This window comes from Amblyomma mixtum, chromosome 4 (assembly GCF_055824585.1).
Source record: "Amblyomma mixtum isolate Tamu chromosome 4, ASM5582458v1, whole genome shotgun sequence".
Taxonomy (NCBI): Eukaryota; Metazoa; Arthropoda; class Arachnida; order Ixodida; family Ixodidae; genus Amblyomma; species Amblyomma mixtum.
In genome coordinates, this window is record NC_143015.1 from 152,784,535 (window position 1) to 152,799,207 (window position 14,673).

A 14,673-nucleotide genomic window follows, 5' to 3' on the forward strand; every position below is an offset into this window, starting at 1 on the left:
ACAGGCAATGAGTGTTTGATAACGCACAAAACAGCGCTTGTGAGTGGCGTGCACCATTTCCCAATAACTAAATAAAAATAAATCATTCAATCAATCTATCAATCAAATTGTCAGTCAATCAGTCAATCAATCTATTAATCCAGCTGTTTATGGTTTAGAGAGGTTTACGTCCCAAAGCAACTCAGGCTATGAGGGATACCGTAGTGAAAGGCTAGGAATCTAACCACCTAGGGTTCTTTAACCTGTAATGATATCCCACAGTACATGGGTCTCTAGGATTTCACCTACATCGAAATTCTGCCGCCGCGGCCGGAATCGAACCCGTGTCTTTCGGGTCAGCAGCCGAGCGCCATAACCGGTTAGCCACCACGCGGCTATCAATCTGTCATTAAGCAAATCGACCGATCAATCTCTCAATCAATGAATCAGTCAATTGATGGGCTGTTAACTGTTAGCAAAAGGCATGTTAACTAGGCTCAGTGATCCATGCGGGAAAACCTGTCAACTTTACCGGAGTTTGTAGCTCGAGAAAATGGCGGGTTAGGGTGACACTTGCATTTCGCTGGTTGAGAGTTTGCGGCATAAGCATCGTTTTCAATGAAACTGACGCCTTTGTCTTGCGAATTGAGAAATCTGTATGGATACACGCAATCTGCAAATTGGAGTGAATCCTTTTCACTGCGGGCAGATGCATTTACGTTCTCGCAGGAAAAGCATTTCGCATCAGGCTGAGTAGTTGATAAGACCGAGCGGTCTAAGAATCTCCGCAAACTCTCTGATGCGTGACATGATGTCCACCCTTTTCTTATGAGAAAACATTCACACAGGAACAACGTTTCTCATGAAATTGAGCAGTTAATAAAACTAAGCGGTCTATGAATCTCCGAAAACTAGTCGATGCGCTACACGTTGTCACCACTTCCTTATAAGAAAGCTCCACTGCCACACTACAGCTATAAAACGAGTACATAGAACAACCTTTAAGCCCAAGACCACGCGTGGGATAACCAACGTACAAGGAAGGTGCCAGACAACCAGAACAAATACCCTTTGTGGTTACGGTCCTACTCAAGGAAAAAAAAAACCGTGTGTCCTCCTTACCCTGCGGATGCCACAGACGCAGGTTTTACGCGTCACCACCGCACGTTGGCTGCTGTTGATTCATGGTGCCACGGCTGGGCATACATCCGCCCTACAGCCTGGCTCGGCAGTCGACAGGGGTTCGGCGCCTGCTTCAGTGCTGACCACCAGCGGCTCCAGAAAGCAGCTTTGCCACTGGTGATGGCCCATGGTGGACACGGTGGCGACTTTAAGCCTCTGCCTGAAACATGGATGCACACGCAAACAAGCGCTCGCACACAACGATGAAGAATTACGTAATATAGCAGGGTTAGTCAGCCCAAGCGCAGACAAACAGCCCTTCACAGTCGTAATATATAGAGGGGTTTTGGTTAATCTAAGTCCAGGTACCCGTATTTGTTACAGTTCCATCAATCATCATCAGCCTGACTACACCCACTGCAGGGCAGAGGCCTCTCCCATGTCTCTCCAATTGAACCCTGTCATTTGCCAGTTGCGACCACCGTATCCCCGCAAACTTCTTAATTTCATCAGCCCACCTAACTTTCTGCCGTCCCCTGCTGCGTTTGCTTTCTCTTGGAATCCACTCCGTTGCCCTTAAGGAACAGCGGTTATCTTTCCTTCGCATTACATGCCCTGCCCAAGCCCATTCCTTCCTCTTGATTTCGACTAGGATGTCATTAACCCGCGTTTGTACCCTCACCCACTCCGCCCGCTTCCGATCTCTGAACGTTACACCTATCATTTTCCTTTCCATAGCTCGCTTCATTGTTCTCGTTTGGTTTGGTTTATTGGGGTTTAACGTCCCAAAGCGACTGAGGCTATGAGAGACGCCGTAGTGAAGGGCTCCGGAAATTTCGACCACCTGGGGTTCTTTAACGTGCACTGACATCACTCAACTTAAGTTGAACCCTCTTTGTTAGCCCCCACGTTTCTGCCCCATGGGTGAGTACCTATAAGTACCGGTTCTATCAATACCTGTGCATCAATTCCATACTTCTAGAACAACAGGCAACGAGCGCCTCTTAGCCCACAAAACTCTGCTTTCAGTGAGCGGCATACACAAACTCCCAATCAATAAATCAATCAGCCAGTCATCCGGTCAATCAATCAGTCAATCTGTCCATCAATCATTAAGTCGATGTCCATTCTCAAACAGCCAATGTCAGTCAGTCAGTCAGTTGATCAACGAATCAATGGACCGATTGAACTTGTAGAGAGTGCCGCTTGTACATCTGCTATACAGGAAAAGCAGTCACTCAATACATCTATCAATCAATATATGAATTATGAAAGAAGCCAACAGCCACAGAAACCAAGGGGCACAGGGGATTTTTTTTTTTTTTTTTTTTTTTTTTTTTTTTTTAAATCAATGTATTTATTTCGTGGTGTTGATCAATTTAGAATATTACTGAACATGTCATCGCTTAAAGCTAATTGATTAGAAAAGCAGAAGAAAAAACAACCACTGCCGCCGGTGGGATCCGAACCCACGACCTCCGAATTACGCGTCCGGTGCTCTACCTCTGAGCTACGGCGACGGCTGTCAAATCTTCTGCTTTCAGGGGTATTTATGTTTTACAAGAACCTAACCTTGAGAGTGTTCATCAGCGCCACCCACGTTCATAAGCGGCGGACGTAGAACGTCCTGAGTAACCGCCGGTAGTGACGTAGAACGTCATCGAACGGAGAGGGTGGAAGCTGCGTGAGAACCCTCTTGGGTGGCGCTGATGAACACTCTCAAGGTTAGGTTCTTGTAAAACATAAATACCCCTGAAAGCAGAAGATTTGACAGCCGTCGCCGTAGCTCAGAGGTAGAGCACCGGACGCGTAATTCGGAGGTCGTGGGTTCGGATCCCACCGGCGGCAGTGGTTGTTTTTTCTTCTGCTTTTCTAATCAATTAGCTTTAAGCGATGACATGTTCAGTAATATTCTAAATTGATCAACACCACGAAATAAATACATTGATTTAAAAAAAAAAAAAAAAAAAAAAAAAAAAAAAAAATCCCCTGTGCCCCTTGGTTTCTGTGGCTGTTGGCTTCTTTCATATTTATAACGAGCCCCTTATTCCCCTTCCCTTGTTTGCTTAATATATGAATTAGTTAATCAATGCCATTCAGTCACTCCCTCAAGAAACGAATAAGTCAGAAAATCTGTTAATCGATCAATCAATTAGTCATCCAACCATCAAATCAATCAATCAGTCCATCGATCAAACTTCTAGAAACAGGCGCTGGTGACAATGCTAGTAAAACAGAGCGAGGACGAGAAAAGAAGGCGTAAACGAATTTTCCTTTTATCCAAGAACTACACTGCCTCTTTTTTTTTTCTGCGAAGACACATGAGCGAATAGACTGCCGTAAGCAGGACCAAACTCCTCCCCTGCCTCCTCCTCGACCCCATTTCAAGAGTGGATTCGAAACAGCCAAAAATGAAATGCGTACCTGCGCTGACCCCAAGTTAGAATGGGCAACTAGCCTGTCTACCCCTGTGCGAGTTTATGGTTCGGATCGATGGATAGCAATCAGTGTGATTTCCCTCACTCGAAATCGCCATTCAAGCGAATAATGAGAGCGAAACTACCCAGTGGGAAATACTGAGCTCAGGACATGAGCAAGCACGCCCAAAATTTCTAGCGGTAACTGAAATGCCTGACATCAAAAAAGCAACAAAACATACAGCAATTTCGGGCTTCGGGAAGTTACAAAGCATTCAGAAGTGCTCGCCATGCCGAAGTGCTCTAGCCTCGTCAGGACAGTCTAACAGTTAGGAGCCGGAGTTAATGCTTTTCGCGTCAATTATAATAGGCAATGAAGAAACTAACTGGGGGAATTTAATCTGTAAACAGCTCTTTAGTATGCACTGTATCCTGCGATCAAGGCAAAAGGTATCGCACCGCAACGTCCCTCCACTTGATGGCGATGTAGTGGCTGGTTGCGGGTGGGGTGCTCGGCCCATTGCTGCGGTGAAACCGGTTGCAGGCACCCGGGCCAGACGCGACGGAGGCATTGCACACGGCCGGGCTGAAAAGACTGCACAAATAAAAAAATGGCTGAGGCTTAACTTGGTTAAGCCTAGAGAATGCGAAGCATCATCGTGTCGCGTAATTTGGAGGCGCACAACCACAGCGACGGCGCGAGGGGGGCCCCCGTTTCTCCACTGTCGTGACGTCATCGTGTCACGTGGTGTGGCATCATCGTGTCACGTGATTTCGAGGCGCACAGCAACAGCAACGGCGCGAGGTGGGCCCCCGTTTCTCCACTGTCGTGACGTCATCGTGTCACGTGGTGTGACGTCATGTATCACGTGATTTGGAGGCGCATAACCAGGGTGAAGGGCTGAAGTGGTAGCTAAAGTAGTATGCTTCGCATAAAACGGGATAGCATGCTAGTGACCGCGCGCTTCAGGCAAGGTGTACAAGGCCTGAGCCCTTGTATTAGTCTGATCCTTAGAATCATGCGCTATGCCCGAAGCAGCAAATGGATTTTTAAGCGAAAAGCGAGCATCGTGAATCCACGGATGGTAGACCGAGTTGCCTGTTAATAACCGCGAAGTACGATTTTCAAGAGCATCAACACATCACTAACGCCTTTGACTGTCAGCGTTGACGTGAAATTACCACTTTTAAAACAATCGGCGGTCACGGGGTGGTGGTCTCCCGGTGTCGCCTTTTGCGACATGTCCACATCACTTTTCGCCGATTGCCTCGAGCCGCTGTGACGGCGGCGTGACGACAACAGATCCGCCTTCCTGCTACGTCACTGTGACGTCGCCTTCATTCACTACGCTCAGTCGAACAACGGAATACGCTAAAGCGGTTCGCGCGGGTGACGGGCTAGGAAATTGATACTAGACGCCATGGATTTCATTCTCTCGCCTGGTTTTTAAGCCGCGAAGAAGAGCGGCGTGTCCGCGGACATCGCGAGCCGTCTGCCTTGACCGACGAAGCTTTTCGGCCGCATTACCGGCTGCCAAACAGCACAGCACTGTGGCTACCGTCTGCTGAGACGAGCTGCCGCTCGCCAAGCGAACTTACCTTGCACCGTCGCAAACAGACGACGAAGCAGACGTTGCCCATTGCGACGAGATGGGCTTGGCAGCGCTTGCGCTAGCGGCTACGTCACCCTTCAAGGCATTTTAATGCGCGTTAGCGCCTTGAAACAGTGTCCGCACGAGCCAAAGATAATTTAAAGCAATGTGACGACTTTTACGAACATACAACTAAATATTAACACCTCCATGTTGTCGTTCACATGTTTCAGTAGGGTCCCTAGAAATTCTTGCTAGTTTGAGAGACCCATATGAAAAGCGGCATTTTCATCACGGCTTAAACCGCCCTCGCGTTCGTAAAACGAATGATAAATTGAAATGAGTGCCATCAGTCTTGCATTGTGAATACCCATTGGCTGTAGTACGTACATTATGCTGCTTGAAATAAACAAAAACAAACATCTCTGCAATAATTAACACCTACTAATCAAAGATGCCAAACTACTGCTGCTTGTGAATCAGCAGTGGTGAATTGTCGCTTTTCGGAGTGAATGAAAGCGCCGCCGACGATAGTGCCGGTGGCGTTTTTCGTTTCTTCGAGCAAAAGTACGCACTTTTTTAGGCCCCGCCCTAATGCGACGTGTCGCAAAATGCGACACCGAGAGAATACCACCCCAGCTCCAGTAACCATGGCAGTAACAAATCCTTCCAGCTGACCTTTCGTCTGCTGTTTAGGATCATACTAACAAAGCAAAAATAAACCGTGCGTCCTCCTCACCCAGCGCTGGACACCCGCCGCAAGGTGCACCGGCCCCGTAGCCATGGCTCAGCAGTGGACAGCTGTTAGGTGTTTTTTTTCGTTCCCGTAACCCGTGCCGGACACGGTGGCCATTTCCAGCCTCTGCCTGAAATATGGATGCACGCGCAAACAAACGCTCGCAAACAACCATGAAGAATCGCGTATCTATGGCTTAGTTAAGTAGCAGAATCACACATCTGTCATGCCATTTAGTAGAGTCGATTTGGTTAATCTAACCATAGCTACCGGCATTTGTTCGAAGTCGATCGCTGACTAAGCATAAACTCCACGCTTCTTGAACCACACGCAATGTGTGTTTGTTAGCGTACAAAACTCGTCTTTCAGTGAGCGGCAAGCCCCTCCCCTCCGGTTGTCGTGATGGTCCGCTTGCACCTAAAAGTCCCAACTAAACTCGACGAGCATCTAAGCCTATTGCCAGCTACAAAGAGAATTTGAATTTTCTACTTCAAGTATATTTCCACTGCTACAAGGTCAATATTTATTTCTGAAAAATTAGGATCACAAAATTAACTTAGATTTTTGTTTTCCCAGTCACTGGAATAAAAGCCGTGAATAAAAAAAAACTCTTAGGTTATCCTCGATGGATCGTTGGAATGCGTTAGTTGACAAACATTGATTATGTTTGTGGTTGACACTCTTAACTCGTTATATCCGACGTGATAAACTAAGGTTTTTAATATATCCGAGGTGAACACACGAACAGGTGCAAACGCGAAAGTTCGGTATATGCGATAGAACACACTAGAGTTCGTTATATTCGAGGTGGCATGCCAAGGTGCGTAATATCCGAGGAAGTACGTGCTGAGGTAGTTCGTAAAGCCCAGTGCGCACTGGCTACTTGCAGACGGTGGTGGCAAATTATGCTCACACTGACCGCTCTAATGCCAACGCATTAAAAGCTAGAAAGGGACTCCGCGATCACCGTTTCGAAGCCAATGGCGATGTAGCCTGGCCTCAGGGATCCGAGCGGGAAAACCTGCCCTGATGTCACCTCAGTATCTCGCGAAAGTGGCCAACTCTACTTGCTGAGAGTTTCTGGCAAAAGCCCCGTTTTCGGTGAAAGTAGCGTCTTTGTATTCCGAATGGGGATATTACTAGTACCGGCTAACTTCAAACTGACGTGTGTTCATGTGACCGTGACACGAGGAATGCATGTTCACACAGGTACAACGTTTCGCATCAGATTGATTATGAACCGCGCATTCTACTCCATGAAGTAAGCCCTTGCTTATGAACACAATTCCGCTGTCACACCACTGCTCTTAAAGGAGTACAGAAAGCAATATTTAACTGCCTTGAATACAGTAGGTCCGGTGTTGGATCCCCAGTACCGCACGATAGCTACCGGTATTACAATGGGTACAAGCTTCCCTCGGCCTGGTGCTCGGTTTTCTTGGGATATAATTCATGGGAAAGAGGACACTAAGCAGACTCAAATACCTAGTGACATGGCACTCCTTGGCCGAAGTTGCCCTTGTGCCAATTCATTGTCATCATCCGGTAATCTTACCAGTAAAAGTTACCGGACGCACTTAAGATCCTTACGTGCCATTGATGTGTGATGTGAAAAATTCGTGTCCATCATTGTACTGGAAATGAATGGCTCAACAGCCGCCATAGTTCTTCATGCATAAAGACAGTAAGGATGTCAAGCAGGAACACATGATCTCTCCAATGCTATTCACCACCTGTTTACAAGAGGTATCCAGAGGCTTGTATTGTGAGTTCCTGGGGAAACAGTTAATGGAGAGTACCTCACCAACTTCCGATTCGCTCGCTAAGTCGCTCAGGAAATCAATTGGAACGCATGCTCAATGCCTTACGACAGTCAGAGCTGAATGGTGGGTAGAAAAGTTAATATGAAGAAACAGAATTCGAAAAAAGCAGCAGTTTACAATCGGTGGCGAGGCGCTTGGGTTGGTAACAAAATACATCGATTTAGGACAGAAAGCGAAGGCAGATCCGAATGACGCGAGAAATTAACTAGAGGTATAAAAGAATGCGATGAAGTGCATTTGGCCAGTTCTGTGAGGTCATGAATGGTAGTTTACCAATATCCCTCAAGAGAAAAGTATATATATAACGGCTGTATTTTACCGGTACTCACCTATGGGGCAGAAACCTGGAGGCTAACGGAAAGGGTTCACGCTCAACCCGAGGACCAGGCAGAGACCTACGGAAAGGAAAATGATAGGCGTAACGTTAAGCGATTCCTAAGACACAGGGCAGAGTTGGTGAGAGAACAAACGTGGGTTAATATCTTGGTCGAAAGCGAAAAAAAGAAATAGGCATGGCCAGGGCATTTAATGTGAAAGCAAGATAACTGATGTTTTCGGTTTATTGGGGTTTAACATCAAAAGCAACTCAGGCAGTGAGGGACGCCGTAGTGAAGGCCTCCGCAAATTTCGACCACCTGGGGTTTTTTAACGTGCACATGACATCGCACAGTCCACGGGCCTCTAGAATTTCGCTTTCATCGAAATTCGGCCGCCGCGGCCGGGATCGAACCCGCGTCTTTCGGGCCAGCACCCGAGGGCCGTAACCACTGAACCACCGCGGCGAGGCATCACGAACAAGAAGAAAACAGAACCAACAAGACAATACGAGCGCTGATCTTCTATCAATCGCGCCCTGTGCCAGTCGCGGTCGTTTTATCCGCTCAAACTTCCTCATCTCACCCTCACACCTGTGTGGATAACCTAGCTCTTCACACTGCGAAGTTTTCAAAGAGCTGTTTGTGAATAAGCTGAAGTGGGGACGTTCTATTTGCTAGGTGCTGGCTGAGGTCCGACACCTCTGGGTAACGCCAAGTAGAGCCTGACTTCCGAAATCCGCTGGTTCCGCCTCATCGCCGTATTTGCTGACAAAGTAAAATAACGCATTGGTCCTTTCTCTGCTTTACAAACTGTACAATTCAGCAGCGTTATATACAGCTGCAGTACAAAAAGTGAGTGTAAACTTCTGTCCATGAAACTGCTTCAAAAAGCTCGGCAACCTTGTTTGCTTAGTGTTTCGACTGATGATTGCGGTACCTGGGGTACTGTCGCAGCTGCAGAATCTTGCGCTGACAGCAGCCTCAGCTCCTGGCCGAGCGGTTGCCGGGATTTCCCACCGAAGACGGGCGCTGTTGTGCCTGACACCCGGCCACGACCTCGGCCTCGGCCTATGGTTCGGCTGGCCGCAGCAAAAGGCGCCGGAACATAGCCGCCACCACCGTGCTCCATGGCAGACATCCTTGGGCCTCGGAACCAAGAGAGAAGACAAGATAACTGATGGTCGTTAAAGGTACTCGAAAGAGGAATCTGAAGTCGTATTTTCCCCGCGGGAACTAGATCTACACGTTAAGAGCATTCTTAGAAATCTTGAATTATTGTCCTGTGGGGACGATTTCCCAAAACTAAATCGGATTAAAAGTCCCGGCTCCCGTTATTTTTTTAGCTCTTCGCGGAAGGTCCGAAGAGTCAACTAACGCGTAGGAATAAAAATGTGCACGGAAATAAAAATGTGCGTGGGCACTCTGCTTTCGCCGATCACTACGTATCACTCCGACGATGGAAGAGAGGCAAGCCGCCACGGGACTGGGTGAAAGGTTGGTCGACCCCTCCTGCCGTCCGCGGTGAGTTGAAAAAAGGCGGGAGCCGAGACGTTTATTCCGATTTGAATTAGGGAAATCGGCCGCACAGGACAATAAATCAAAGTTTCTAAAAACGCCCGGAAAGTGTAGGTCGAGTTCTCGCGGCAAAAAGACAAGTTCACATTCCTGTTCAGTGCGCCTTTAAGGATAACAGACTGGATTCCAGAGAGGCCAAGCGTGGGTACAAGGGGGCCGTAATGGCACAGCACAGGTTCAATTGGAGAGGTATGGGAGAGGCGTCCTTCCTGCAGTGGACGTAGCCAGGATGACGATGATGAACTAATAATTGGGGTGCCACTAATTACTAATTACTGCATATTTTCCATAAACGTTTAGGGGGGTTTAGTGTTTACGGGGTTTAACGTCCCAAAGCGACTAAGGCTATGAGAGACGCCGTAGTGGAAGGCTCCAGAAATTTCGACCACCTGGGGTTCTTAAACGTGCACTGTCATCGCACAGTACACGGGCCTCTAGAATTTCTCCTCCAAAGAAATTCAACCGACACGGCCGGGATCGAACCCGCGTCTTTCGGGTCAGCAGCCGAGCAACCATAACCACTGAGCCACCAAACAGCCATAAATGAAAAGCGTTCCTGCGCTGACACAAGGTTAGAGTGGCCAACTAGCCTGTCTGCCCCTGTGCAAATTTATGGCTCGGATCGGTGGATAGAAATCAGTGTGATTTCCCTCATTCGCAATCGCCATTCAAGCTGCTAATGCGAGCGAAACTACCCAGTGGGAAATACTGAGCTCAAAACATGAGCAAGCATGTCGAAAATTTCTAGCGGTAACTGAAATCCTTGGCACCGAAAAAGCAACAAAAAATACAGCAATTTCGGGCTTCGGGAAGTTACAAAGCACCGACACACCACTAACGCCTTTGACTGTGAACGTTGACGTGAAATTACCACCTTTAAAACAATCGTCGATCAGCTCCGGTAACCATGGCCGCACGGTGGTCACATGTCCGAACGGGACACGAAGAGTGAGGCTCGGCTGAGGAATTAAAACTGATATATTCAACTCTCCTGCCAGACTACAGTTATAAGAGCGGTGCATAAAATAATCTTTAAACAAAGACAACGCGTGGGATAAAATAAGCTCACAAGGAACCTTTGGGACAGTCAGCACAGAAGTCCCAAGCTGAGCATCGCCTGAGCTACACTACAGCTATAACAGGAGTATATCAAATATCCTTTAAACAAAGACAACGGGTGGGATAAAATGAACATGCAAGAAATGTTGGTTTGGTTTATGGGGTTTAACGTCCCAAAGCGACTAAGGCTATGAGAGACGCCGTAGTGAAGGGCTCCGGTAGTGAAGGGCTCCGGAAATTTCGACCACCTGGGGTTCTTTAACGTGCACTGACATCGCACAGTACACGGGCCTCTAGAATTTCTCCTCCAAAGAAATGTGGGGTACAATCAGAACGTCAGCTGTTTAACATCATACTGACAAAGCAAAAATAAACAGTGCGTCCTCCTCACCCAGCGCTGGACATCCGCCGCAAGGTACACTGGCCCTGTAGCCTTGGCTCAGCAGTGGGCAGCGGTTCGGTCGTTTCTGCTCCTCATTAACCCGTGCCGGACACGGTGGCCATTTTCAGCCTCTGCCTGAAACATGGATGCACCCGCAAACAAACGCTCGCACACAACGATGAAGCTTCGCGTATGTATGGCTTAGTTAAGTAGCAAGATTCGTAGAATCACACACCTGTCATGCCATTTAGTAGAGGCGATTTGGTTAATCTAACCATAGCTACCGGCATCTGATCAAAGTCGATCGCTGACTGAGCATAAACTCCACGCTTCTTGAACCACACGCAATGTGCGTTTGTTAGCGTACAAAACTCCTCTTTCAGGTAGCGGCAAGCACCGATTCCCAAGAACTAAATGAATAAATCAGTCAATCAAACTGTCTATCAATCAATGTGTCAGCCAATCAGTCGATGAACAAATCTCTCAGTCAAGCTATCCATCAATAGGTTTACAGTGTATGGGTGCTTAACGTCCCAAAGCAACTCAGCTTATGAGGGATACTGTAGTGAAGGGCTCCGGATATTTCGATCACTTGTGGTTCTCTAACGTGTAATGATATCGCACAGTACAAGGGCCTCTAGAATTTCGCTTCCATCGAAATTCGACAGCCTCGGCAGGGATCGGTCCCGCGTCTTTCGGGTCACCAGCCGAGAACCATAACCACTCAGGCACCACGCGACTATCAATCTGTCAATCGATCGATCAGCCTGTCAGTCAACCATTCAGTCAATCGACAGGTCAATCAGCCAATATCAGTCAGTTCGCAAGTCCACCAACCAACCAATGAATCAATCAGCCAATTAAACATGCAGCCATAATATAAATAAATGAGTCAATAAATAGAACATGTACAAGGCGTCGCTCGTTAATCTGCTTAAAAGAAAAGCAGTTAAACACTAGGTTTGGTTTGGTTTGATAGCCGCCGCGGTGGCTCAGTGGTTATGGTGCTCGGCTGCTGACCCGAAAGACGCGGGTTCGATCCCGGCCGCGGCGGTCGAATTTCGATGCAGGCGAAATTCTAGAGGCCGGTGTACTGGGCGATGTCAGTGCACGTTACGAAACCCCAGGTGGTCAAAATTTTCGGAGCCCTTCCCTACGGCGTCGCTCATAGCCTGAGTCGCTTTGGGATGTTAAACCTCATAAACCAAACCAGTAAAAAGTTAGTCAATCTGCCAATCAATCTATAAATCTAATAATCCAATCAATACCAGTAACTCAGTCCGCCAATTAACCAAGCAGCCAATCCATCAAAACCAGTCAAATTGGCCAATGACGACGAAACAAAGTCAAGAATAAGCGTGGCATAGAGCCCACTGCCGAACCAATGCTCGCCCAAGCTTTCCAACATGACCTGCACAATATGTGCAAGATTGTTTCTGGCTCGCCTTCGTCAACGCTCTGGATGCATCAACATCTCAGATGCTCTCAGTATGGCGGGTTAGTGACACTTGCATTTAACCATGGCTGAGAGTTCCCTGCAAAATCTTCGTTTTCAGATGAACTGGCGTCTTAGTCTTGCGAAATGGGAAATCTATTCATACACGCCATCTGCCCATTGGAGTGAGTCAATTTCACTGTGGCCTTTAGCCTTTACGTTCACACAGGCACAACTTTTGGCATGAGATTGAGTAGTTAATAGACTATCAGTTCTATAAATCTCCACACAATCTTGACGCTCGACCATTTGTTCAGCGCTTCTTTATGAAGGAGATTCCGCTGCGACTCTGGAGCTATTAAATCTGCACTAAAGAGGAACCTGAACTCTGAACTCTTCCTTCTACCGTGGGAGCTTAATATACATGTTGCCAGCACACTTAGAAACTTCGCATTATTGTCCTGCGTGGCCGTTTTCCCTAATTTACATCAGATTGAACATCCCGCCTTCTGCCTTTTTTTAACTCGCCGCTGAAGGTAGGGGGAGTCAACTAACGCGTGGAGTGCCTTTCTTGCAGTCGCGTGTCAGCTTCGCTTTCACCTTTACTGAAGCGAGAGGCTTCACTAGACTCGTCAGCACCGAACTTCGCGTGAGCAACACTACAGATTTGCCACAGCTGCGCATGCGCGAAACCGAGTGACGTCACACGGAGCGCAGGTGGCCGCTGCTGCCGCAGCCGTCGTCGCCGCCGCGCGCTACTGCGCATGTGCGCCGCCGCTTCTCCTCCTCGCCACCGTTTGTCCTTTCGCCGCAGTCGTGCTCAGTGCGCATATGCAAGGAGGGGTATATAAGGCGCGCTTGCCCAGGCGCCACACTCGCCATGGAAGGAGAAGAAGCAACAGTCGGACGGCGCAGAAACACCGATCCAGAAGTGGTAGTTTGGGAGTTAGCTAAAAAGCAGCGAGAGCTTTCCGCTTCGAGATATCCAGGCTTAACCTTAGCTAAGCAACAGCCAATTTTTTTGTGTTTTAGATTTTCCTGAATATCTAGTCAGAGACAACGAAGCTGCAAATTAAGCCCACGAGAATAAAAACATGCGTGGACCCTTGCCTTTCACCGATCGCTAGGTATCACTCCGGCAATGGCAGATCGGCAAGCCGCCACGGGACTGGCTGAAAGGCACTCCGCGAGTTGGCTGACTCCTACCGTCAGCGTTGAATTCAAAAAAGAAAGGCGGCAGCCGGGAAGTTTAATCCCACTTAGACTTAATTAGGAAAATCGGCTGCGCAGGACAATAATTCAACGTTTCTAAGGATGCTCGGAACGTGTAGGTCGATTTCCTGCGGTAAAAAGACGAAGTCAGATTCCTTTTTAGTCTACTTTTAAAGGAGTGCATGAGCTAAAGGCGGAGCACAGCATAAAATAAACATACAAGGAAAGAACTTAACAATCATAACAAATCCCCCAAACTGAGCAGTCATTTGCGAATAGGATCACAAAAAAAAACAATAATAAACCATGTGTCCTGCTCACCCAGCGCTTGCCTGAGGCGCTGGTTTGATACGGCACCAAGGCACGTTGGCTGCAGTGGATCGATGGCGCCACGGCTATGCACAAGCGTCGGCGCCTGAATTTTCCCCACCAGGGGCTCCAGAAAGCAGGTCTGCCACTGGAGATGGCACGTGGCGGACACGGTGGCCACTTTAAGCCTCTGCCTGAAACACGGATGCACACGCAAACAAGCGCTCACACACAACGATGAGGAATTACGTAATATACTAGGGTTAGTGAGCCGAAGCATACACTGGCATATCTTCACTTTCATACTCTAGAGGGGATTTTGTTACCCTAATGCCAGTTACCGATATATGTTCTAACTCTATCGCTAAATGAGCATAAATTGCACACTTCTAGAACCACAGGCAACGAGCGTCTGGTACCGGAAAGAGCTCCTCTTTCAGAGAGCGGCACGCACCAATTGACAATCAATCAATTAGTCAGTCAGCGAGTCAATTAGTCAATCAATCAGTCAGTCCATCAGTCGATCAATCAATCTGTAAATGTCGGTGAGTCAGTTCATGCACAGACCAATCAATCAATCAGCCATCAAATAAATCAGTTAATCAATCAAACTTGTAGAGTGCGCCGCTTGTGCATCTGCTTAAGAGGTAGACAAATCGCTGGGTCAATCAATACATCAATCTGTAAATCAGTGTAAGTCGCTCCAGCAAACAAT

The 14,673-nt window shown here is 47.8% G+C and overlaps 1 protein-coding gene across 3 annotated transcripts in view; it reads right to left on the bottom strand.

Moving 5' to 3' along the window:
* The window catches only part of LOC149348810 (uncharacterized), a 70,397-nt gene that overhangs the window by 3,619 nt on the left and 52,105 nt on the right, over positions 1 to 14,673 (bottom strand). For 2 of the 3 annotated variants that reach the window (XM_089588363.1, XM_089588362.1), the window contains exons 14-20: positions 13,971 to 14,152; positions 11,012 to 11,137; positions 8,924 to 9,132; positions 7,999 to 8,064; positions 5,850 to 5,976; positions 3,978 to 4,113; positions 1,102 to 1,321 (exon numbers count right to left, since the gene is read on the bottom strand). The gene's annotated coding sequence lies outside the window, so the exon portion shown is untranslated. The remainder of the gene's footprint in view (positions 1 to 1,101; positions 1,322 to 3,977; positions 4,114 to 5,849; positions 5,977 to 7,998; positions 8,065 to 8,923; positions 9,133 to 11,011; positions 11,138 to 13,970; positions 14,153 to 14,673) is intronic. The other variant, XM_089588365.1, reaches the window with a different exon arrangement.